This window comes from Pseudorca crassidens, chromosome 2, assembly GCF_039906515.1.
Source record: "Pseudorca crassidens isolate mPseCra1 chromosome 2, mPseCra1.hap1, whole genome shotgun sequence".
Classification (NCBI taxonomy): Eukaryota; Metazoa; Chordata; class Mammalia; order Artiodactyla; family Delphinidae; genus Pseudorca; species Pseudorca crassidens.
Window position 1 is genome coordinate 48489455 of NC_090297.1, and position 23649 is coordinate 48513103.

General features: G+C 41.9%; 1 protein-coding gene across 2 annotated transcripts in view; it reads right to left on the reverse strand.

Moving 5' to 3' along the window:
- DAB1 (DAB adaptor protein 1) overlaps positions 1-23649 on the reverse strand; it is a 1170471-nt gene that overhangs the window by 604680 nt on the left and 542142 nt on the right. For both annotated transcript variants that reach the window (XM_067726314.1, XM_067726315.1), the window contains exon 3: positions 14183-14256. The gene's annotated coding sequence lies outside the window, so the exon portion shown is untranslated. The remainder of the gene's footprint in view (positions 1-14182; positions 14257-23649) is intronic.

The following is a 23649-nucleotide window of genomic DNA, read 5'->3' on the forward strand; positions in this document are numbered from 1 at the left end:
GAGACTGCTAGTTTTGAATAGGAGTTGTAGCACTATTTGTTTTAAATGCATTACATAAATGCATTACAAAATAAAGCAAATAGAATACACTCGATTAAACAGTCGTTACTATCATAGTCTATTAAATAAGAGCAAAGATATGATCAAAATGGGAAAGGTTAGTGATGAGCTCTCCCTAAAGCAGACAGCAATTACTCTGTAAAGTTGCCTTATCTGTTTTATAGTTAAAAATATTGTTCTCTAAACCAGGCTCAAAACTATGTATCACGCATGTCAAGAACTGAGGCTTCCTCAAGTTGAGCTCTCTGTCACTTCAGTTGTGGCTGTAACCAGGGAGCAAGATGGAGAGCAGCTGTGTCCTTCTCATCAAGCACCCACAGGCTTGTGAGGAGAGGACCAGCCTGGGGGTGGGGTGGGGTGTCCACACTTCTCCTAACAGAGTTTGCTGTCAAATTTGAGCCTGTTGCAGATCCACCTGGGAGGCCTGTGAAAATAGGTGGGATGCTGGGCTCCCCAACCAGAGTTTCTGATTCAGTGGTCTGGGGTGGAGCCCGAGAATTTACTCTAACCAGTTCTTAGGTGATGCTGATGCGGCTGGTCCTGGGACCACACTTTGAGAACCAATGGCCCAATACGAGGTGGGCAAGTGTGCAGTGCAGCAAGGGCTGGTTCCAGAGGACTGGCTGAGGGAAGAAGTCTGTTCCTGGGAAGGTGTTTGAATAGGCTTTGTGCTGTGACAGGAGGGACAGAGTGAGGAATCTAGGTGCCCTACATATTTTCCAAGGCTGGCATTTTGATGTCTTTTAATAATCTTCCTGGCTCAGCCCAACAGTCTCTACTTTAAAGAAATGTCTGGTTCTCACAATTCTAATAATATGTGCCCAGAATAGGGCCCACCAATGAAAGTCTGAAAAATAGATTCAATTATCCTTCTCTACTATTGAACCTAAGCTATACCATTAGAAGCAGCCAGACAGGCTGAGTGAATCACAGGTACATTTTTCCAGGTATCTAAGAAGAAAGAAAACAGGTTCAAAGAAGCAGACCTAGTCTGGAAGAGCCTGAAAAAGGAGACGATGCTTTCTTTTAAAAATGATTAAAAATATTGACAAATGTTATATGACCGATTTGACCTATTAATTTACCAGCCAAAGCTTGCTGTTTCACAGGGTCTATTGAGATCAGAATTGCAAATATAAACTTAAAAGTGTGTCATGGTTGGGACATCCTGGACCTGAGGGTGAGTTTAGGCAATTAGCGTATAAAGGCGGGGAAATGGAAAGTAAAAAGTGCTCCGTTCAAGACCTAACTCCTGGAGGGAGACAACGAGCATCTGCCAGTCAGACTCTTAGGTCAGCAGGGTATGACCTTGGACAAGTTAACATCTCTGAGCTTCAGTTATCTCATCTGCAAAGTGAAGATAATAGTGGTCCATACTTTGTAGCGTTATTGTAAGATTTAGCATGGTCCCTGGCACACGGTATTGTGCTAAAAGGATGTGAACTGTAATAATAGATAAAAACAAGCTCTTTGAAGTCAGATTAGTGTTCATATCTAGGCTGTCACTTAGTAGTGATTCCCTTGGGCAAGTTACCTTTCTAAGGCGTAAGTAACTGTGTTAAAATAGGGATAATAATGTATAATCTTTTAGGATTACTCCAAGGATTAAATGAAAGCAAGTATGATAGTATGCATATCCCTTGGCTATATTAAGTACTCAACAAATGAAATTAGCACTACATATATGAAGTCTGACTCTTATGAATATTACTTTTCCTCATCTGTAAAAATAGAACAAATATCTACCTCACCCTCTTCCAAGTTTGGTTTGAGGCTGAAATAAGACAATGAATATGAAAGAAACTACTTTTTATTCATTCATTCAACAAATACTTACTGTGAACCTTTTGTGTACCAGCACTGTTCTAAATGCCAGTAATATACTTGTAAACAAAAAAGGACATAATATCTGCCCTCATGGAGCTTATATTTCTGCTACTAGAGTGGAAGAGGGAGAGATGAATAAACAAATAAATATATAAAGTCAGGTAACAGAAATGCTTTAGAGAAACATAAAGCAAGGTAAAGATGGGGCTGAGATGGAGCAGTTGTGCTATTTTATAAGACGTGGTCAAGGAAGAAACAGCCAATAAATGGCATTTGGGTAGAGATGGGCAGGACATGAGGGGGTGAGCCAGGCAGATGTCTGGAGGACAGTCCAGGTGGAGGGACAGTCCAGTGGGTCTAATACTCCTGGGATGGGAGCATGTTGGGTGTGTTCAAGGAGCAGCCGAGGGAGGTGGGGGTGTGAGCCACAGCTCACATGGGAATTTACAGGGCACTGTCACCACCTTACTTGTGTCCCACCAAATTCATATGTTGAATCCCCAACCCTCAATGTGATAGTATTCGGAGACAGAGTCTTCCTGGAGGTAATTAAGGTTAAATGAGGTCATGAGGGTGGGGCCCTAATCCAATAGGACTGGTGCCCTTATAAGAAGAGCCCACTCCCTCTCCTGCTCCCCCTTCTCCTCCCCATCCCCTGCTGCCTGCACACAGAGGAAATGCCATGTAAGGACACGGCACAAAGGCATTGTTTGTTGAGTCAGGAAGAGCAATATCACAGAAACCGAATTTGCTGACACCCTGACCTTGGACTTCTAGCCTCTAAAACCGTAAGAAAATAAATGTCTGTGGTTTAAGCCACCCAGTCAGTGGTATTTTGTTATAGCAGCTCATGCAGACTAGTACACCGTGAAGGGACTTGGAGATGGGCATCCATTGGAAGACCTTAAGCAAGGACAGGACATTGATGCTTTTGTTTTTGTGTGTAAAATATGGGGGACAAGATTGAAAGCTAAGAAATTAGTTATAAGGTTATGACAATAATCCAGGAAAACGATGATAAGCTGCTAAGACCAGGGTGATAGCCATGGATAATGTGGTGAGAAGTGGCTGAATTCTGAGTGTAGTCTGAAGGCAGAACCAGCAAAATGTTCTTGGGGATGGGAAATGGAGTATGAGAGAAAGAGGGGTCAAATGTGACTCCAGGGTTTTTAGCTGAGCACCCAGAAGACTGGAGTTGCTGTTCACTAAGATGGGGAAGGTTGAGGAAGGAGTAGCTGGGGTGGATAACCAGAGTTTGGTTCTGGACTTTTGAAGTGTGCGTTACCTAGCAGGTATCCGATGGAAATGGTTGGGGATGCAGATGGAGTCACGCGTCCTAAGTTCAAGGGAGTGGTGGGATTGGGGATGAAAATGTGGAAAATGATTAGCATACAGATGGCATTTAAAGCCATGAGACAGCATGATCAAATTTTTAAGTAATAAAATGTTATGTATTTATAAGGATGTGCATAAATCAGTTGGGGTCTTTGGTACCCTTCACTCTTCAGATTCATTACAGAGATCCCACGTTCAGTCTTTCTCCTCTTTGTGTTTTACTAGTAATATATGATGCTGTTTTAAAATGGGATGAGGAGACATCTACTATCTGTCAATACTTTGCAAACAGAATATTTTACTCTTTCCATAACATATCACAGGGATATCCCAGTTGCCAAATCTATTGATAGGTTTGCTTAGCAGCTGTTCCACACTTAACTATGTGTTTAAATACTGTGCTAGCAACTGGGGAAACAATGAGAAAGATACATTCCCAGCTTCAGTGAGTCATGTATTTGCAACAAAGTGTGATAAGTGTGATGACAGAGATAAATAGGAATCCCAGAATCCCAGAGGATGGGTGCCTAAATCTTGCTGGAACCAGCAAGGGCTTGCCAAAGGAGGTACCATCTGGTATGAGTTTGAGCTAAAGGGCTGGTATATGCAGGATGTGTGCAGGGGTGGGTGAGGTCACAGGACCAGCCTGAGCACCAGCACAGAACTAAAAGGATGGCCAAAAGGACATAGGCAGGCCAGGGGGCTAGGGTTAACATGAGATGCAGAGGGTGATAAAGATACGATGCTGGGACTTAGACAGGGGCCGGGGTATGTAGGTCTCCAAACTCCTTATTAAAGAGTAAGGGATTAACATCTACCTTGGAAGGAGGACTGGTACAAGGGGGCAATGCATGTTTTTAATAGAGGGAGTGTTTACAAATTAGTAATAGGTGTCAGAGTCACTTTAAGTAAATAACCCCAAAGAGTGGAAAATCTTTGGGTATGAAGGTATCTTCATATATTACTGAAAAAAGTAAAATATTCCAAGGAAACCACTGTTCAATAATAGGGAAATGACTAAATGAATTATGGTAGATCTACCCAATGACAGTCCCTTTACTCAGTGGAACATTACTCAGTCATTTAAAGTGATTGATAGTAATAGAACCCGGCACCATAGGGAAATGCTTATGGTATGGGTGAAACAAACCAAGCTTTATATTTCTATGCTTAACCTGATAACTGTCATATAAAACATGTCTACATAGACTGGAAGAAATACATGCAAATGATGGATCATGGTTAGTTTTTTGTCTTTCTCTAATTTCTAAACTCCATGCAATATGTTTAGATTGGTTTGAAAATTAAAATTCATAAATACGTAAACAATCAAAAAGTTGCTTATAAAATAAGCATGACATTTGTGTTACTTTTCATGAATCAAAACAAAAATCATGTGTGATAACTTTATGAAAGTTAAAAATAAAAGAGACAAAAATCAATGTTATATGATTTTTTGTATGAAGTACACGTTTGCAGCAGTACTGGGTGAGGAGTGTCATGTCAGATCACATGGCTGGGGCCTGTTGAGAAAGCAGATTCCCTGAAATGGTGAGTAAACCATTGTTCTTCTCCAGACCCTGGCACACAAACCATCCTTATCTTGATGTTCTTGGTTTGGACCTAGTGCAAATGCTCTCATAGTTATAGGTCAGCTTAGTTTTAACCTCATCTCAATAATCTGCATTGCTGGAGAGAGAGGGCAACAGTTCAGGATAACTCAAGTTCCTCATCTGTCAAAAAGGAAATTGAACTAGATCATCTCGGAGACTCCTTATAGTCCTAGAGCGTCCTGATTCTTCTTTTTCTTACAATTTCTAATTCAACGGTATGTTTCCAGTGATGTAATGCACTCTGTTCACATTTTATTTTTAAATGTATTATACTAGCTTACAATTCTATAACCATTTATACTTTATCATTTTCACATATATGTTACCACTTGCTCTCCACAATCACCTCTGATTCCCATTTCCACAGGTAGGGGAACTGAGGCCAAATGATCATGAGAGAAGGGAGATGCAAGAAACAGGGACACAGAGCCAACAAGTGGCAAAATGAAGGTGATAATCGGGTTTTTCTTTCCAAAGTAGGCCTTCTATCCACTTCAAAGTAGCTCCCTGTACTCACTCGAGAGCCTATTCCCCTGTTCCAATCAATCCATGTTTAAGATTTAACAACTCAAATGGGATATTAGGTAAGTTAAATGGGTTCAGCACCAAGAAGTCACTAAAAGCCAAGAATGACTACATTTTATGGAACCTAATTTGTGAGTCATCTGGGAGCATTACCTTCAATGGGACACCCAGGACTAGTATCCCCAGCTCAGAGACACTGATACTTAAAGACACCAGCAATAGAGTAACATTGAAGCCGTGTGTTATACACAGAAAGATGAAAAATCTAGGGGCATGCAAGCTTTGGATGGTCTTTGTATTGCCCCTGGTAATGCTCACAGGAGGAGACATGCTTGGCTTAAACAAAGTTGGCCATTAGATAAAATTTCTATAGAAATTTCATTTAGAAGAATCATCTTGCTGCAAATTGGACACCACTACAATATTTGGTGCCTGGGGAACTTACTCCTGGTAACTTACATTCAAACTCACTCCTGGCATTGATGAACTCTATAAAACTCTTAATGAAGCCTTAATTTTATCATCCCTAAAACAAAGTAATGGCAATTTCCTCTAACGTGGCTATGCAGAAAAAAATTAGCAAACTAAGGCCTGGGGGTGAAGTTGCTGGGAGAGGGGGTTAGATCATTTTGGAAGAGCTGGTCAGCAGAGTTTTCCGCTTTACACAGGACTCTGTCTTAGTCCCTTTCCCAACTTTGATCTGATGTTCTCACACTTGACTTCAGCTAAGTTCCTGGCTTTTTCATGGGTGAATCCCAAAGTTTATTGGTAGAACTCTCCCAGTTCCCTCTTTTTGTGGTTCAGTTCACCCAGCATAATCTCTAAATAAAGTATTACATGTCGGGGGCTTCCCTGGTGGCGCAGTGGTTGAGAGTCCGCCTGCCGATGCAGGGGACACGGGTTCATGCCCCGGTCCGGTCCAGGAAGATCCCACATGCCGCGGGGCGGCTGGGCCCGTGAGCCATGGCCGCTGAGCCTGCGCATCCGGAGCCTCTGCTCCGCAACGGGAGAGGCCACAACAGTGAGAGGCCCGCGTACCGCAAAAAAAAATAAATAAATAAAAAAAAAAGTATTACATGTCGGGCACATTTGTGTGTGATCTGTTCAGAACAGATCTGAAAGTCTGGCTATTTGTATTCAAATCATCTCTCCCCTTTTATCATCCCTCTTTCCCTCCCTCCATCCTTCCAAGAAATCTTCGGGGAGCACCTACTCGATTATAGGCTCAGAGGCTTAGGGGAATAGTGGACATCACAAATTTCATCCAGATAGGTCTGGGTTCACATACTAGTTCAGTGATTTACCAGCTGTAGGACTTAGAGCAAGCTGCTACTTCTCTACTTAAAACTGTGAATAACGATTGCTTCCTTACATGTCTGTGGTGAGGTTTATCATCATTAGCATATGAGGGTGATCAGTGATTTTTAAAAAATTCTCAGAGATAGATACTAGAAATAAAGATGCAGAAAAACTGAAAAAGCAAACCAAAAAACCATGATCCTGGAACTCTTTCTTTCATAAGAGTGAAAGAAAACGTAAACAGCAATTACAATACACCCTGTTAAGTGATTTAATAAAGAATCTCCATGGCTGAATCTCCGTGGATGCAGCCACGTCCATACAGGAGGGTTGCTGGTTTTCTTTACCCACGGGAAGATGATTCCCTGGCCCTCAGGTTCCTACTCTGATGTAGCTTGTCCCAAGCAGTAGGCGCCTGGGTTGACCAGATGCCCCAGTGGACCTCATTATGCTTTCTGGTGCCACTCTGTGATAACAAGATCCCCTCCCACAGCACCACCCACCCCCATTCTAGTTCTCTGGTCAGTCTTCCTGGTCTGAACTTACTATATATCCACTCCTTCCCTCAAGCCCTGATCTTTTCTTATCAACCTTAGGTGTCTCTTGGTTCAAATTCATTTTCTCCCCAACACTAAAAATAAGAATCCTCATGTTACAACCCCATCCATTGCCTGGAGATAATATTCACCTCTCACACACAGGCAGGCCTCCTCCAGCTGTGCCAATTTAGTCCTGTTCTGTTGCTTCATTCATGTGAATAGGATACCTTTGGCAGGTGAGGTGTTATGAACATCAACATGTTAAATCTTCAGTAAAGTCATTCTACAGGGTATGTTTCCCCCATTTTGTTTCGTCCAGGATGCGTCATAATGTCCACTAATATCTCTAGAATTTTCCCTTGAGTTCCTTGGCAATTCATTAATACATACACCCATCCAACAGAGGTTTATTTGAAGACCTACCATGTGCTAGGCATTGTGTTATAGCATTCCTTTGATCCTTGTGAGATTGGCAGAGGGGTGTGTGTGTGTGTGTGTGTGTGTGTGTGTATGCCCACACATGCACGTATGCACACACGTGTAGAGGGTGGAGGATAAGGCAGCTATTTCTTCAACTTTGGCTGATGTTCAATGATAAATGTGTGCAGGGGAGTAGGGCGAGGCTTGGCCACAAATGTGGATTTCAGCTGTCACCTATATCCTCCACATCTTTGTCTAGGATCCACACACCTGTCAATTACAGAAATTTTTCTAACCAGGTTTGTGAGCTCATAATTGGTTGCCTATGTCACACTTAAGAATAGGATGGGGCTTCCCTGGTGGCGCAGTGGTTGAGAGTCCGCCTGCCGATGCAGGGGACGCGGGTTCGTGCCCCGGTCCGGGAGGATCCCGCGTGCCGCGGAGCGGCTGGGCCCGTGAGCCATGGCTGCTGAGCCTGCGCGTTTGGAGCCTGTGCTCCGCAACGGGAGAGGCCACAACAGTGAGAGGCCCGTGTACCGCAAAAAAAAAAAAAAAAAAAAAAAAAAAAAAAGAATAGGATGTTTCCACAGTCACCTCTTCTGCTCACACAGAGACCTTCCTCTGCCAGGGAGGACAGAGGCTCTTTTCCTTGAGGGGACATCTATACGATGCATTCATAACAGTTTCATTTGTATATACTTAATTTCATCATTGGCTGTGTCACTTTTTAAAGTCCCTGCATTGTAGCTATTAGTTTCTTTTTGTCATCAGCTCTATTACAGGTTGTTCTGTCATGTTCTGTTTTTGTATTTGCTTTTTTGTTAGTTTTAAATACTGGTTCAAATAAGAAAATGTATAGTCATTCTTTCATATTTCACTGCTTTGCCCTTTTTTGGCCAGCTCTGTAATATTTTTGATTTACAAGTAATTTTGAAATATATACCTTTTTTAAAAGGAACAACTATCCACTCAATTTCTTCAACCTAAATCTTCTTCAAGAAATAATTTAAGCAAAATGTTACTATGGTAGATGCTGAATAAGAATTTAGGTTATTGCTGTTTCAAGATATTTACTTTTTATTGAAAAATAAGAGTGTCCTGATTGGCTACTCTACTAGAAATTCTGAAGTCCAACGTTGGATCATAATTGTCATCTTCCCACCTAGGTGTGAGCTAATCTGAGACTGGAGAGATGTACAAGTACAAGGGGCCTCAAACATCTAGAGCTGATCAGGTGTTATTGGACTCAGAGGGCCTGAGCACAGGCAGGTTGGCTATTAGTACACCCATTTGGCAGCTGAGGAAACTGAGGCCCTCAGAAGCTAACTATCAAACAGATGCAGTCAACACTGCACTGGCAGGACACAAACACAGGTGTTGTGATTCTAAATTCTATGCATCCCTTCCCTCCCACTATATCACGTTGTACCTTGTAAGCATTCAGAATCAAGGTATAGTCTTCAAAAGGCATGGGAAGGATGAAGAGGAGATAGGTCTGGGGAAGTGGAATGGCTAGAAGGCCTCTCTAGTATATTCACACTAATGGGGTTAATTTCATTAAGAGTCTGATCCTGAAGCCCAAAAAGGCGAGAAACCAGAGAGAAAAATTTTAATGGATGAGATGTTGTGAGAGGACTTAGGGTTGAGAGGGACAGAAGTCCCGAGAAGAAAGTGGCACGTGCCCTGGGCTGAAAAACCACATTTTTGGATTACGAGTTTAATTTGATTTTTGCTACATTACAGAAAGGGGAATGGTAGAGGAGGTAGAAAAGGAATGGGCTTCCTTATGACGTAGAGAGCTTCCTGTTATAAAAAGCTTACGACTCTCTGTATTAGTCAGGGTCAACCAGAGAGGCAGAGATAAGCACCAGTAGATTGTGTCTGGGCGTGTGTGTGTGTGTTTGCTCACATACGTGTGTATACATATGCATATGTATATATATACACATATGTATATACACATATAACGTCCTAGTGGTTGGTTCTGTTCCTCTGAAAATATGAATGAATGCATTATATATTATATATATACATACATTACATATTTATATATATTTAATAAATATATATATGTTATTTATTTAATAGAGGGCGGCTTTGGCCTTAGGCAATGGTGGGAACTAGTTAAGCAGTCTATAACTCTGTTGTATCACATCTGATGCTGGAGCTCGAAGTCCACTGGGCAGGCAGTTAGGAAGGAAAGATGGATAGAAATAATGAGGAAAATCAGGAGCAGCCTGGAACCCACAGGCATGAGCTGAAACTCCATGAGGGCTCAGTAGAACCTTGGTTTTCACTGCTTCCCAGCTTGCCAACGTGGATGGCCTGCTGGAGCCAGGGTCTTTTCTCAAGCAGCTAAATGCACACCTCTGGATGAGTTAGAGAAGCTGGAGGAGGGAAAGGGAGAGCACTCGCCGGTCTGGATGCTGCTTCAGGCTGTCTAGGTGAGTCAGCAGATCGGCAAAAACATGTGAGCTGCAAAGCGGCTGCTTCATCCCTTCCATCCTGCAGATCTCCCAAGCCTCTCCACTGTGGTCCACGCTAACTGGAAACAGACAGGAAACTGAATTCTGAGTAATGTACTTCAGTCTAGCCAAGTTGGCATACTACAAGCCACCGTATGATGTGGGAAGGAATACTGTGTCTGGGGGACAGTTGACTTAGATGCTCTCCAGAGGTACAGCAGAAGCTCAGGGAACCCAGCAGGCCTTCTGACTGTTCAGCGTCCGGGTTGCTCTCCGGCCATGGAAGGCTCCCTGTGCACCCACTGATTCAGCTGCTTTCAGTGCCTTGTCACTAAGGATTTCCATTTTCTAAGACCAGTCAAGGAATGGGAAAGAGTCTCCCCAGCTTCTCCCTTCTTTATTGCCAAAGATCAACACACCCGCCTTTTGCATTTTAAGGATTTATAACAGCGTGTATTATCATTATAAGCAACAATAATAGTAACATTATTCATTGAGAATATATAACATGCTGGACCCTTTCACATGTACTCTCTCATTAAATTCTTACAACAATCCTGTGTGAAAAGTATTATTGTTACCTTAATGTTACTGATGTAAACATTGAAACTTAAAGAGATTGATTTGCTCAATGTCAGATAGCTGTTACGTTTTGGAGCAGATTCCAATCCAAGACATTCAGCTTTGGAAGCAACACCACCACCATCACCAAAAATAACAGATAAGCGAAATCACCACACGGCTAAGAACCCTCTCAAAGCTTTATAGTTAAGCCCCTGGTATTTAGAATCTCCTACTTCCTTTCAAGTTGGAGAATCTGTGATTCTGTCAGAAGAAAGAGGGAAAGTAGAAGGGTAAATAGAGAGAATCTGAAAAAATAAAAACAACAACAACAACAAAAAAGGAGACATATAGGAGGCACCAAAGGGATAAATGCAAGAAGGGGGGAAAGGGAGGAAGATAAGAAGAAAACATTTTTCCTGTCTTATTACTATTCGACATGGGAAGGCATGATTTCTCATGTATGATGGCTATAAATGACTACAATTGAATAAAAGGTAGATACATCTAATCAACACAATAAATAAATAGCCAACAGCTCAGTTATGACAATTGATGACTTTCAAGCAATTTTAAAAGGTAAGTGGCAACAAAGCTCAAAAGAACACCAAAGAATGGGGATAGTGGTTTTAGCAGTTATTCAGAATTGGGTCCCTGGGGATATCTTCTGAGCATTCTCAGGACAGGGCAGATCCTAGGTCACTACAGTGTTGGCTAATGAGAACAGGCAGTCCTTCAAGTCTACTTCTAGGAGACAGCAACATCACGAAAGCCTTTGAAAATCATGAGTGCATGCTAGTATACAGATCGCTGGTTGCTGAAGACATATAACAGGCCAGGCACGTGACTCTCAAACCAGCATCTTCATTGCGCTGCTGCGCGGCTGTGGTTCAGTGCCGCTGAGCAGCTGATCTGTGGAACGTTTTGCCTTGAACCCCTTCTCACCTAGCACAGAGCTGCTCATCCTTTGAGGTCCAGCTCAGTAGCATCCTGTGTCTCAACACAGTTCCCAGCATTGTTCTTCTGGGCTTATTTCTGTCTGTTCTGTATGATAATTAATTGTTTACCTCTCTGAGCTCCTCGAGCAGAAGGATTGTAGCCTCCATTAATGACATTACAAGTGCCTCGGGAACACTCTACAGCTTAGAGTCACTGCACTGCTCCCTTGTCTAAGTGCATGCCACCCTGACTGCTTAAAAGCCTGGAATTCTTCCCTTCCCAGGCTTCTCAGATTTCTCTCTTCTTTTCCATCCCCACTGACCCTACCATCGTTTACTTCATCATTATATCTTTCTAGGAATAAATGAATAATCTTCAAACATCTCCTTCACCAATGCATGATTTGTCTCCACTTCAAAGGGCTAGGATTGTTTCAAATTGGAGAAGTGGTACTTAGGATTGAGCCCAGAGGTAAACATCTAGGGCTCCAACTCCCTCCAAAACTATGCTTCACATCTTTTTTTTTCAAACCATGTGAACAGTCTCTCCCCAAATCAGTCATCAAAGAAACACTGTTCTTCCTTCTTTGGCTTGTTGGTTTTACCCTTCTTAACTGAACAAGACGGGAGAACACTGCAGAGCCCCTTCACCATGACCCAAGTAGGAACACAGACCCCTGAGCTGCCTCAGCGTTTAAAAACCAAGAATTTTACAACAGAATACACTCACAGTTGATAAGGCTCCCACATACCTGATATTTCCACCCTTCAAAGCTCTTTTGGACACACTGATCTTAATCACAAAAGATAGATATTATTCTACCCACTGTATAAATAATGCAACAGAGGCTCAGAGAACTATGGTGGTTTGTGTAGGATCTCACAGCTGGTTAGTGGCAGAGTTCAGAAAATAAAAACCCTTGAATTCCTGAGTCTAGATGAGGCACACACCTGAGAAAGCTTCTACTCCATTACTCTGGATGCTTACTGATTTTAAACTTTTAAGTCATCACATATCTATACATTTTCAACCTCTGTCTATAGGCAGAATGCATTTGAGAGATTTATGAGACAGGCAATCTAGAAAAGATGACTGTTTGCAGAAGCTACTGCTCCCCAGTCCTCCTTAGGTAGAAAACCTTCATTTGTCTTCCCAAATTCACTCCACCTCAGAGAAGAGCTCTGCGGATGGAAAAGCAAAATAAAAGACCAGACACAGTCCAGCTGCAAATGATCAGCCTCTTCCCTCCACTGAGGTAATTTACAAGCTTCCCCTACTTGGCGCAGTTACTGACATGCCTGGTGAGCTCAGCTGAATAACCTGGCCAGCTATGGGGACGGCGCTCCCCCACCCCAACCCCCATTTCTCATTTAACTCTACTCATTAGAGGAGGCTGTGGTGCAAGCCAGGTTGACATGTCAATAAGTCACCAAGGAAATGCAAAAATTGACAGCTGAGGAATCCCAGCCCCCAGCCTTCTCCACCACAGAACTCCTCAGAAAACAGGTTTCTCAACCTCTTCACCAGGTCACTTAAATGAGTAGTGACATTTGAGTCCCTCGGAGTAATTAATTTCCTCTGTTTCCAATAGCTCCTCACATTTTTAATGAATTTTTACAAGTCTCAGATCCTGCAGCCTCCCAGCTCCCTCTCCAGTGCCATTGTTCCCCAAGGTCCCATAACAAATAGCTCCCACTCGTATTTGCCTTGCAAACTCACATAAACTGGAAATGATAAATACATTATCTGGGCTTTTTAACGGACCATTGTTTAATTTTCTATGCTTGTCTGGCTGGGAAAGAGATGAATATTACCTTGTGGAGAATAAGATTTCTATTCCATATAAGGGGGGTTGGAGGTAATCTATGGCAGAAATGCAGCACCCTGTTCATCCTAATAGGCAGGGCTGCTAATTAAAAGTGTTAGGAAGGGACATCCATCCACCAGTCTGTGATTCATTCAGCATTATCCCTGGTAAACAAGAAATAGATATTGGAATGAATGCTTCTCATTTGTCAAAAGAAGAGGCATTTTCGATTGTGCCTTTTTGGCTCCCCGTATGAAGTACATAATTCAGTGTTGCCATCATTTAAAAGTTTAGGAGCTCAAAATAATAGTACCTGTCCCTAAAGCTCGTAAACCTCCAAGTCTGTTTCCTATGTAGAAACATTCATCTTATGCGTGGTCTGACTTTAGTTTGCACAATTGAGAATGGTTCCTTGTGTTGGTAAATATATTGAAACGGGGCATTTGAGAAGGGAGCTGACATAGTTATATTTAAAAATCAAACCAGTCTGAGCAACCTATTAGGAGAGTCTATAATCTGGGCAGGAAAACTGAAGGCTTTTAATGACATTTACTAGGTACTTAAGAAGAAGAGAATCAATATTCTCTTCCTCTAACCACAGACACAAAGTAGACCAGAGAAAAGCGACCCTAGGCACCAATTCCTAAAGGCTCCATAAACCCTCCAGGGTTTAAGGAGGAACACGAAGCACAAAAGCCATCACTTCAAGAGAACCCTGAGACATTTGTGAGCATATTCCCAGAGAGGAAGGTTTCCTTCAGACCAGCAAGACAGCCAGCCTCAAATATTTACCTTTGTGTTGTGCAAAATAGTCCCTCAATCATGAAGATGTAGAGGCAGGGTTCACCACCATGTCTTGCTGAATGCTGCAAACAAATAAAACACGATATTTAAAAAAGTAAACATTATTTAACAGTCTTGTTTTTCTTCCCTCTATTTCATTCAAGAAACATTTACTAATTTCCTACCACACAGCAGGCATTGGAAATACAGAGATGGATTAAACAAAAACACTCCCAAAAAAATCAACAAGTACAGCTCATTTGTAAGTACTGAATGAGAAGTGGTCCACAATACCTCTTAGACAGGAGGATGTGTGGGTCTGTGTGTGTGTGTTTATAGGTGTCACTTCCTGAGACATATGTGTGTGCACACACGTACATTTCTACACATACACAGAAGCATGGAAGATTTTTTAAAGAACTTCCCCATATTTGTAATTTGTCTGACTCTCTAAAGGCTTGAGCTCTTGCCTTGAGATCAGTAAAGAAGAGGGAGGGCACTGGAGAAAATGTCAAAGAGTCTTAAAAGTGATCACACCCTTTAATCTGTAATTCTCCTTCAGGAGGCCTTCTCAAGGAAACAATCACAAATGCAGTCCAATATTTATGCACAGATATTGTCATCACAATGTTGTTTTTAAGAGGGAAACAGCCAAAAGAAGAATGATAACGTGAATGTTAGCATTTCTACATAGAATAATAATAATAAAAACCAAATCTGGGTTTGCACCAATCTGCAACTCATGAGAAAATTCAGCTTACGGTTTTGCAATGTCACACCATATTACTTGATATGCTATGGCTTGAACTTTATTCCCTGGTTGTCACACGTAAGTGCCCTCCTATTTCTTTTTTTTTTATTAAATACTTCAAGCATGAAGTTGAGTGGAGACATAATTATAACCAAAAACTATGTACTACCACCCAGCCTTGTCACATGCTATAATTCCATCATATTTGCTTCAGCTCTTTCCTTTTTAAAACATTACAGAATATAAGCAGATTTTCCCATGAATTCCTTCCTAATTCCAAAAAGATAACTACTCTCCTAAATGCCCATGCATGTTTTTCTGCTTCTAATACATGTTTGCATCCGTAAACAATACATAGCACTGTTTTGCCTGCTTTTTTGCGGAGCACAGGCTCCCGATGCGCAGGCTCAGTGGCCATGGCTCACGGGCCCAGCCACTCCGCAGCATGTGGGATCTTCCCGGACCAGGGCACGAACCCGTGTCCCCTGCATCGGCAGGCGGACTCTCAACCACTGCACCACCAGGGAAGCCCCTTGTCTGCTTTTTAAAATAAATTTATTTATTTATTTATTTTTGGCTGCATTGGGTCTTTGTTGCTGCACGTGGGCCTTCTTTAGTTGCGGTGAGCGGGGGCTGCCCTTTGTTGTGGTGCGCAGGCTTCTCATTGCGGTGGCTTCTCTTGTTGCAGAGCACTGGTTCTAGGCACGCAGGCTTCAGTAGTTGTGGCACACAGTCTCAGTAGTTGTGGCGCACGGGCTTAGTTGCTCCGCGGCATGTGGGATCTTCCCAGACAAGTGCTCAAACCCGTGTCCCCTGCATGGGCAGGTGGATTCTTAACCACTGCACCACCAGGAAAGTCCTGTTTTGCCTGCTTTAAAACTTTGTTTAAATGGTATCCCACTGTAGGCATCCATCTGAAACCTGCTTATTTTGTTAAATGTTTTAAAGTTTTTACTGCTTTGGTAGAATTAGCTTAAATTCTTTCATTTTAACACTTAGATAGTATTTTATCATATGTTTATATTCTGACTGATTCATATTGATGGACATGTGAGCTGTTTCCAAATTGTGTTAATACAAATAACGCTGTGATGGATATTGTTATACTCCTGAGACACATATTGTGAGATTTCTCTATGGACTTGCTGGGCCAAAGAGTATATGCATCCTCAAAGTTATGAAATGTAACAAGTTGCTCTACAAAGTGGCAGTAGTAGTTTATACTAGTTCTTATCATTATCAACATTTGGTATTGCCAGACTTTAAAATTTTTTCAATCTGATGGATATAAAATAGCTCATACTTTATTTATTTATTTATTTATTTTTATTTTTTTTTAACATCTTTATTGGGGTATAATTGCTTTACAATGGTGTGTTAGTTTCTGCTTTATAACAAAGTGAATCAGTCATACATAAACATATGTTCCCATATGTCATCCCTGTTGCGTCTCCCTCCCTCCCACCCTCCCTATCCCACCCAGCTCATACTTTAATATGCATTTCTCTAATTACTAATGGGATTGGACATTCTTTTATTTTTTATTTTTATATTAGTTTTTTCCTTCTGCTTTTTATATGCCTATTTTTCTACTGAGTTGTTACAAGAAGGAAACAACACACACTAAGTAAATAAGAAAGCAAAATACCTAGTATGTCAGATGGTCATATATGCTATGGGCAGACCAGAAGCAGAGAAGGGGTTGGAGTTCAATCTTAAATAGGGTCGTTACGGAAGACCTTACCAGGAAGGTGACATTTAGCAAAGTGCTAAAATCAGTGTGGGCACAAAATATGGGAAGCAAAATGGTAACGTTATAACATTTGATCAAGATACGTAGTGGTACATAGGGATTTGCTATAATTATATTCTATGCTAATTTGTATGCTTTGGATACAACACTTTTTCAGTTATATATATTGCAACTGCTTTTCCTAGTCTAAAGCTTATCTTTTTATCTTGTTTATAGTGATACATAAAACTTTTAAAAATTTTAATATAATATATTAGTACTTCACTTAAGGTAGGTGCTTTATTTTTTTGTTTTATTCAGTAAACCCTTTCCTACCTTTGGATCATAAAGAAAGTCTCCTATAGTTCCTTTTAAAGTGATGCCTTCTGGGGGCTTCCCTGGTGGCTCAGTGGTTAAGAATCCGCCTGCCAGTGCAGGGGACATGGGTTTGAGCCCTGGTCTGGGAAGATACCCCATGCCGCGGAGCAACGAAGCCTGTGCGCCACAACTACAAAGCCTGCGCTCTAGAGCCGGTGAGCCACAACTATTGAGCCCATGCACTGCATCTACTGAAGCCCGCGTGCTCTAAAGCCCGTGCCGCACAACAAGAGAAGCCACCGCAATGAGAAGCCCACACACCGCAACGAAGAGTAGCCCCTGCTCGCTGCAACTAGAGAAAGCCCGTGGGCAGCAACGGAGACCCAACACAGCCAAAACTAATAAATAAATAAAAATAAAATAAATTAAAAAAAAATAAAGCCTTTTGCATTGAATCCACTTGGAATTGATATTCTTTATATGATGTCAGGTTAGAATTCAACAATTTTCTGTACAGATATGCATTGTCCTTGTACCACTTATACCTTAGTCTATGATTTCTGCATTGACTCGTAATGATGGACCTAACATGTATTAAGTTTACAATCAGTATGGTTTCTTTTTGAGCTCTAGATTTCATTTCATTTGTCTAGTTTTCTATTCCTGTGCAAATAAATACCCATACTCTCTTAATTACTCTAATTGTATCCTAAATTTTCAAAATTAGTAAGACATATCCTTTTGTTCACCTACCCATTCGTCTGTCCATCCATACATACATATATCCATCTGTCCCTTTTTATTTATTCATAAATATTTGTTGAGAGCCCAAGTGTGCCAAACACTAGTTTGGTCACTAGGGATTTAATAAGAAACTAAACAGATATTCCTGCCCTCATGGAGCTTACATTCCAGGGGATGGAGGCAGACACTAAACAAATAAATGATAAATACTGAGTATGCCAGATGGTGATAAGTGCCATGGAGACACATGCAGCAGGGAAAGAGGATCCAGCACATGTTAACACCCGATATAATACATACACCAAATAATCTGATGGGAAAAAGATGAACTTTAAATTCACACTGGATGTTTAGAGTTTGCAATACAAATTTAAAATGCTTATGCTTGGAATCTAGCGGTAGTTTACAACTTTTGGTGAAGAACCTCTACCCTCAAGGGATGGTGCATGAAAATGCACCCTGTCCTAGCCAGGCTGTGACTACGTAGGGAAGCTTATTCTAGTCACCTGGAAGGAGAGGTCTGGGCATATATGCATTCTGTCTGGTCCTTTATTGCAGCCTGACTCAAAACACTGGTCTTGGACCAGAAGGACACTGCAGTTTGTCAGCTGGACAGTGTGGAAGCCTGGAAAAGTTCCTGCTTCTGGAGAGCTGGGAATAAGCCCAGAGTTCTCAAACATGGCTCCCCCCGCCCCAATACGAATGTTTTACAAGCTGTCTGGAGGTGTTACATGGTTAAAATTGAACAAGCACTATCTTCGCTACCTTACTCAATTCATAGAGTAAAAAAGCCAATGGATAATTGCATTTTAAAGTTTACCTGTTTCACCCCAGTTTTTTACATCTCTGGCAGTTACCACCTTTACTCTGTATGAAATTTTGTATATTTTCTTTTTAACGCAATGGGCTCTGTATAACTCTAGGCAAGTTATTTCACCTTTCTAAATTTCAGTGTACTCACTTTAAAACAGGATAATAATACCTAATTGCAGACTTGTTGTAACCATTAACTACTGTAATGAAAGACCTTAGCATAGTGACGGTATGTGGTAGTCATGGAGTAATTGGCAGGCCTTATTATTAGCATTGTTATACAAATAGTTCTAGGTATTTGTCAAAGATCTCCAAGACATGTCCATGTCCTGGTATCTGCCTGGGTCTAGAGTCCCAGCCTGAGTCTAGAACTCCAGCCTCTCTGGGGCTGTTCCTGTCTGAGCATATATGAATTCGGACCTCAAGTCCCAGTTCTGGCCCCAGCACTGTAATATCATCAACATGTGAGGGCTCCCTGTGTCCCAATGAGAGCTATGAGGTGTAAACAGCATCAAAGTGTTAGGGTTACCTCATTTACATATCCCCCCAAACTCTACAGCCTGTTGGATGGGCATTACAGAGCTGGCATACACACTAGTTATATCTAGGATCAACACATTAGGCTTTGCTAATTTGCATACATCCAATCACAGCAAAGGCAACACCTCTAGGGGATCAGTAACACCTCTAGGGGAGCCAATCACAGTAAGGGAGTTCCTACTACCGAGTGTGAGGATTCCAAGTTTGCACGGCTCCATGCAGGGGCCCACTGACTCTCCCTCTCCTCATTTTCCAGCCAGTCTCTGGCTAGAGGTCTGGAACTTGCTCTGACAGGAACCCTCAGGCTAGATCCAATCCACAGTGACAGTTTAGCAGCAGCTTGGACAGTGACAGCATCCATGCCAGGACAGTGACAGCAACTAGTGGGCCAGCAGAGGCACCCTCCAAAGGTGAGAGTACTGTGACCTTTTACCTCTACCCCAAATGAATGTGTGTGCGTGTGTGTGTGTGTGTGTGTGTTAATAAGTATCGATAAGAAGGAAAGTTTAGTCAAGAGAGGTTAAATACTTCTATGTTGGATACTTCTTTGTTACACTGTGTAATTCTATAATAAATACCAGTCATTGAAAAAGGTGATCTCTGGTTGGGTTCTGCTACATGAAAGACAGGAAACAAATATAGTATAGTTCATAGGTCTTGGACTTCCAGTAGCTTTTGCAGACTGATTCACCTATTCCTTTATCCATCTATCCACCCGGTCTTCCATTCAAATGTTTATTGAACCCTATGATAGTTCAGACATAGTTCTAGGCCCTGGTGATACCACGGTGCTCACAGATGAATGGGGATAGACAAGTAAGCAATGACGACAGACTAGGATTAATTCTAAGACAGAGATAAGCACTAGGTGTTAAGAGAGCACAGATGGGGTCCACCTTAGAGGGAAGTCCATGTACTTCACTTCAAAGCCAGTTTGAAAAAAAAGAAACAAAAAAAACTTTGGCACTATGGCCCTGTTTGTTCCAGTTACTCTGGGTCTTCTAGCATCTCTCCCACCCCTGCTTCTGCATCTTGCAATGTTCCCGTGTCTGCTGTCTTTATGTCCATCTCCCTGTCCTGCTTCTTGCTTTGCTCTTGGTCTCGATGGACTGTGGGCCTTCTCAGTTGTGACTTTCAACACTTGCATACACACAGCCTTCCCTCCTTCTCTGGAAATTCTCATTCTGGGTATTTCAGATCATGAACATGCCCAGTTCTGTTCTCTGGGAGCCCAATGCCCATCCTTTAAGGCAAACAAAGCAGTTTGTCCTTTGAGGGAATTCTGGGGAGGCTCCTGGGTGAAATTTCCTTTGCCCTATGACATCTCCAGATGGCCCCTGGAGGCACACATACCCAGCACAAGGCTGCCTACCATGTGCGTCTGATGGCTAAAATTAAGGGCAGCAGGGCAGAAAGTAGATCTGACACCACAATTAGACAAACTTGCACCGAGGCTGTAAAACACCCTTGGCGGAGCACACCAGTAAATTGTCCCACTAATTAGTTTATTATTTCATTTGAGAGATCAAATACATAAATAAAATTAATAAACCCTGCAAAATAAGTGCATCACTGGAAATAAAAGTATTTCTCAGGTCATTGCCTTAAACACAAACATTACATGCTAGAATAATGTTAACACAAGAAAGGCAGATCACGCTGCCTTGCAGGCTGGAATGTACCAGCAGCAGCTGGAGGTTAGGGGAGGGAGTGGGTGGCGAGCCCCGGGATGGTCTGAGAACGCGGATGGTGTTCTCTACTCTGTCTCCACTTACTGTGTGACCTTGAACAAGTCAATTTCCTCACCCACCCCCACCGATGAGCTCATTTCCTTATGGGTAAAAAAAGGGGGTTGGACTACTCCAGCTGTGACATTTCACGATTATGGGAATCAAATGAAATCCAAACCTGGATTATTATGATCTTAGTAAACAATTCGTAATGAAAATGAAATGATATCTGAGAATCCATTATACTATTCCAGTATGGATTTAAGAACTTGGAGAGATCGTAGATAATATCTAACTCTACATTCACCTAGCAAGGAAGGGAAAAGGGGACAGAGCTCGCATTCTTTGAGGGCCTATTACGTACCAGAAACTATGCTGAGGACATTCACGTATCAACCCTAAGAAACAAGCTCAGAGAACAAGTAAAATGCGGCCAAATCCACACAGAGAACAACAAAATTAGGTTCCCTACTCCCTGGACAAAGGCTTTTCCAGCAAACTGTGTTTGATCGTCCAGTCTTTTACTGGAACCCCAGGCCAGGTTGCTTATTGCCTAGCAGTTCACCGGACTCTTGAGAGATACCATGGGTGGTGGGCCCTGTGTGGTGCCCCTTTGTAGATCAGTTATACAGGTACAGATGGCAAAAGGAATAGTGGAGTAGAGATGGACAGCCCAGATCATGTGACTGCTCCCAGGCATCAAGGGACAAGATGTGTGTACAGAGTGACCTTTAGGACTAAAGCATTCACTCCCCAGAGACCGGAAGTGTTGAGCTCTGAGCTCTGACTGCTTGTAGCTGAGTACCTGCTTCCCCATCTTCCTTGGCTGAAGACCATCTCCTCTCCCAGAAGCACTGCCCCATCCCAGGGACAGCCTGCATCCAATGGCCAAGGCTGGCCTCCTTGATTCAATTTGGCACCATTCTGCAGGGCCGTCCCAGCTTCAGAGCTTCCTACAGAATTGGCTGAGGCCTTTGCTGTGACTGCATCATTGTTTAAATCCCCTCCCCCCTTAAACCTGCAAAAAGTACAATACAAACAAACAATTCAACCCAGGTAAAGAAGTAGTAAGAAATGACAGTGAATTTGTATAGAATAAGAGCCTTGGAAGCAAATCATTCCTCAGGATGAGACTTCTGGTCTTGGATAGTCTAGGTAAAATCAGGCATAGGAAAAAAAAAAAGTCCTCTCACTCTGTCTAAAGGTGCCCCCTGTTAGGGGGATTGAGTCCCAAGGGACCAGTGGAGGCAGGGAGGTGGGTTGCCACTAGAGCAGGTGGAAGGCAGTATGATATAATGGAGAGGACAGGAGCTCTGGAGCCAAAGGAGCTACGGCCAGATGTTGGCTCTCCATAGCCTTAGCCATGGTACTAAAACTCAATGAGCCTCAGTTTCCTTAACTATAAAATGGGGATAATCCTTATCTTGCATGACTTTTCTGACCTTTTACAACCTGTATTGACACTGAATATATGGAAACTTTCTCTGGAATCATGCCCAGAGAGAAAATGCTGCAACTTTGCAGGGTAATGATTTCACCCAAGGTCTTAAAATCTCCCTTGTGCAGCCCTTGTTTTGTCTCTGACTCATTGGGACACAGTGCAGTGGGCTTCTGGTGGAGGGTAGTAATGAAAGCAAAGGTCCTGGTGAATTTTAGCCTCAGGAGTGGCAGGAATGATGGGACTTAAGGATGATTGTAAACATGAAAATCCCAGAGGTTTAGATCTACTCTACCCTCTCAGCTGCCCTAACCTGAGACCTAAACTCCTAGAGGGAAATCAGAGAGATTTCTGGCATCTCATGGTTTTTGCTTTGCTTTCTTTAGTGCTCTCTGCTCCCCCACTTTTTTGAGTTAAAGCAAATAAAGATCTATTGGCTAGAAAAAGCGCTGTCTAGAAATGGTTACATCACTCATTAGTTAGGTATACAATGTAGGGCAATGAGACAAACACTCTTTAGAATCATGTACAAAGTATTATGGAAGCAGAATGGAAGGAACATGTAACCTCAGTGACAGACCTGGGGCAGAGAGACAGAAATGGTCTCCTAAGGCAGTGACTCTTGAGCTGAACTTGATAGGCTGTTAAATGGGAAAGAGACCAGTGCAATCCAGATGGGAAAAGAAATAGTTCAGTCAAGATGGACAGACAAGCTCAGGGTGACTGCACTCAGGGATCAAAGGATATGGTATGTGTACAAATAATCGACAGGAAATGCAAGGCTGGAGGGTAGATCATTTGATATTCATTCTTGACCATTATATTGACCTTCCAAATTCAATTTTTTCTCTGCCAGTATTTAGCATCATTTTGCAATTTGACTACCATATTCAATTAAACCATTCTAAGCATTTGAAGAAAACATCATTATATCTTAAAGGCATATACATAGAAGCTCAGAGATTAAAAATAAAAGGGACTTGTTCAAAGTCACCTATTAGTAAGAGATCAAGACGGGATACAAAAGACTTCTGACCTCAGATCATCAATTTTTTTCTCCTAAACACTAATAACGTGAACATTTATGACTCTTTTTTTTTTCTTGGTCTCGCTATATTGTACAATACCCTTATTTGTTAATTACTATTTTAAAGTATCTATGGTAATGGGAGCTGGATATCTTTCTCTCCCAATGTTATCTACCAAATGGTTTTTAAAAAAACACAACCCATTGTTCAATATTGAATAAAAGGCATATTAAGACATATCTTAAGGTATATAAATCACAGCTTTAGGGTTAATTTATATTATTTTACAGTATCCGTATGATTAATCCTCATTAATATGAAATTCTTCTTTGTTGGGGTGCTATATATAATTTTTAAGTGGCTAATTACAATAAACAAGAGC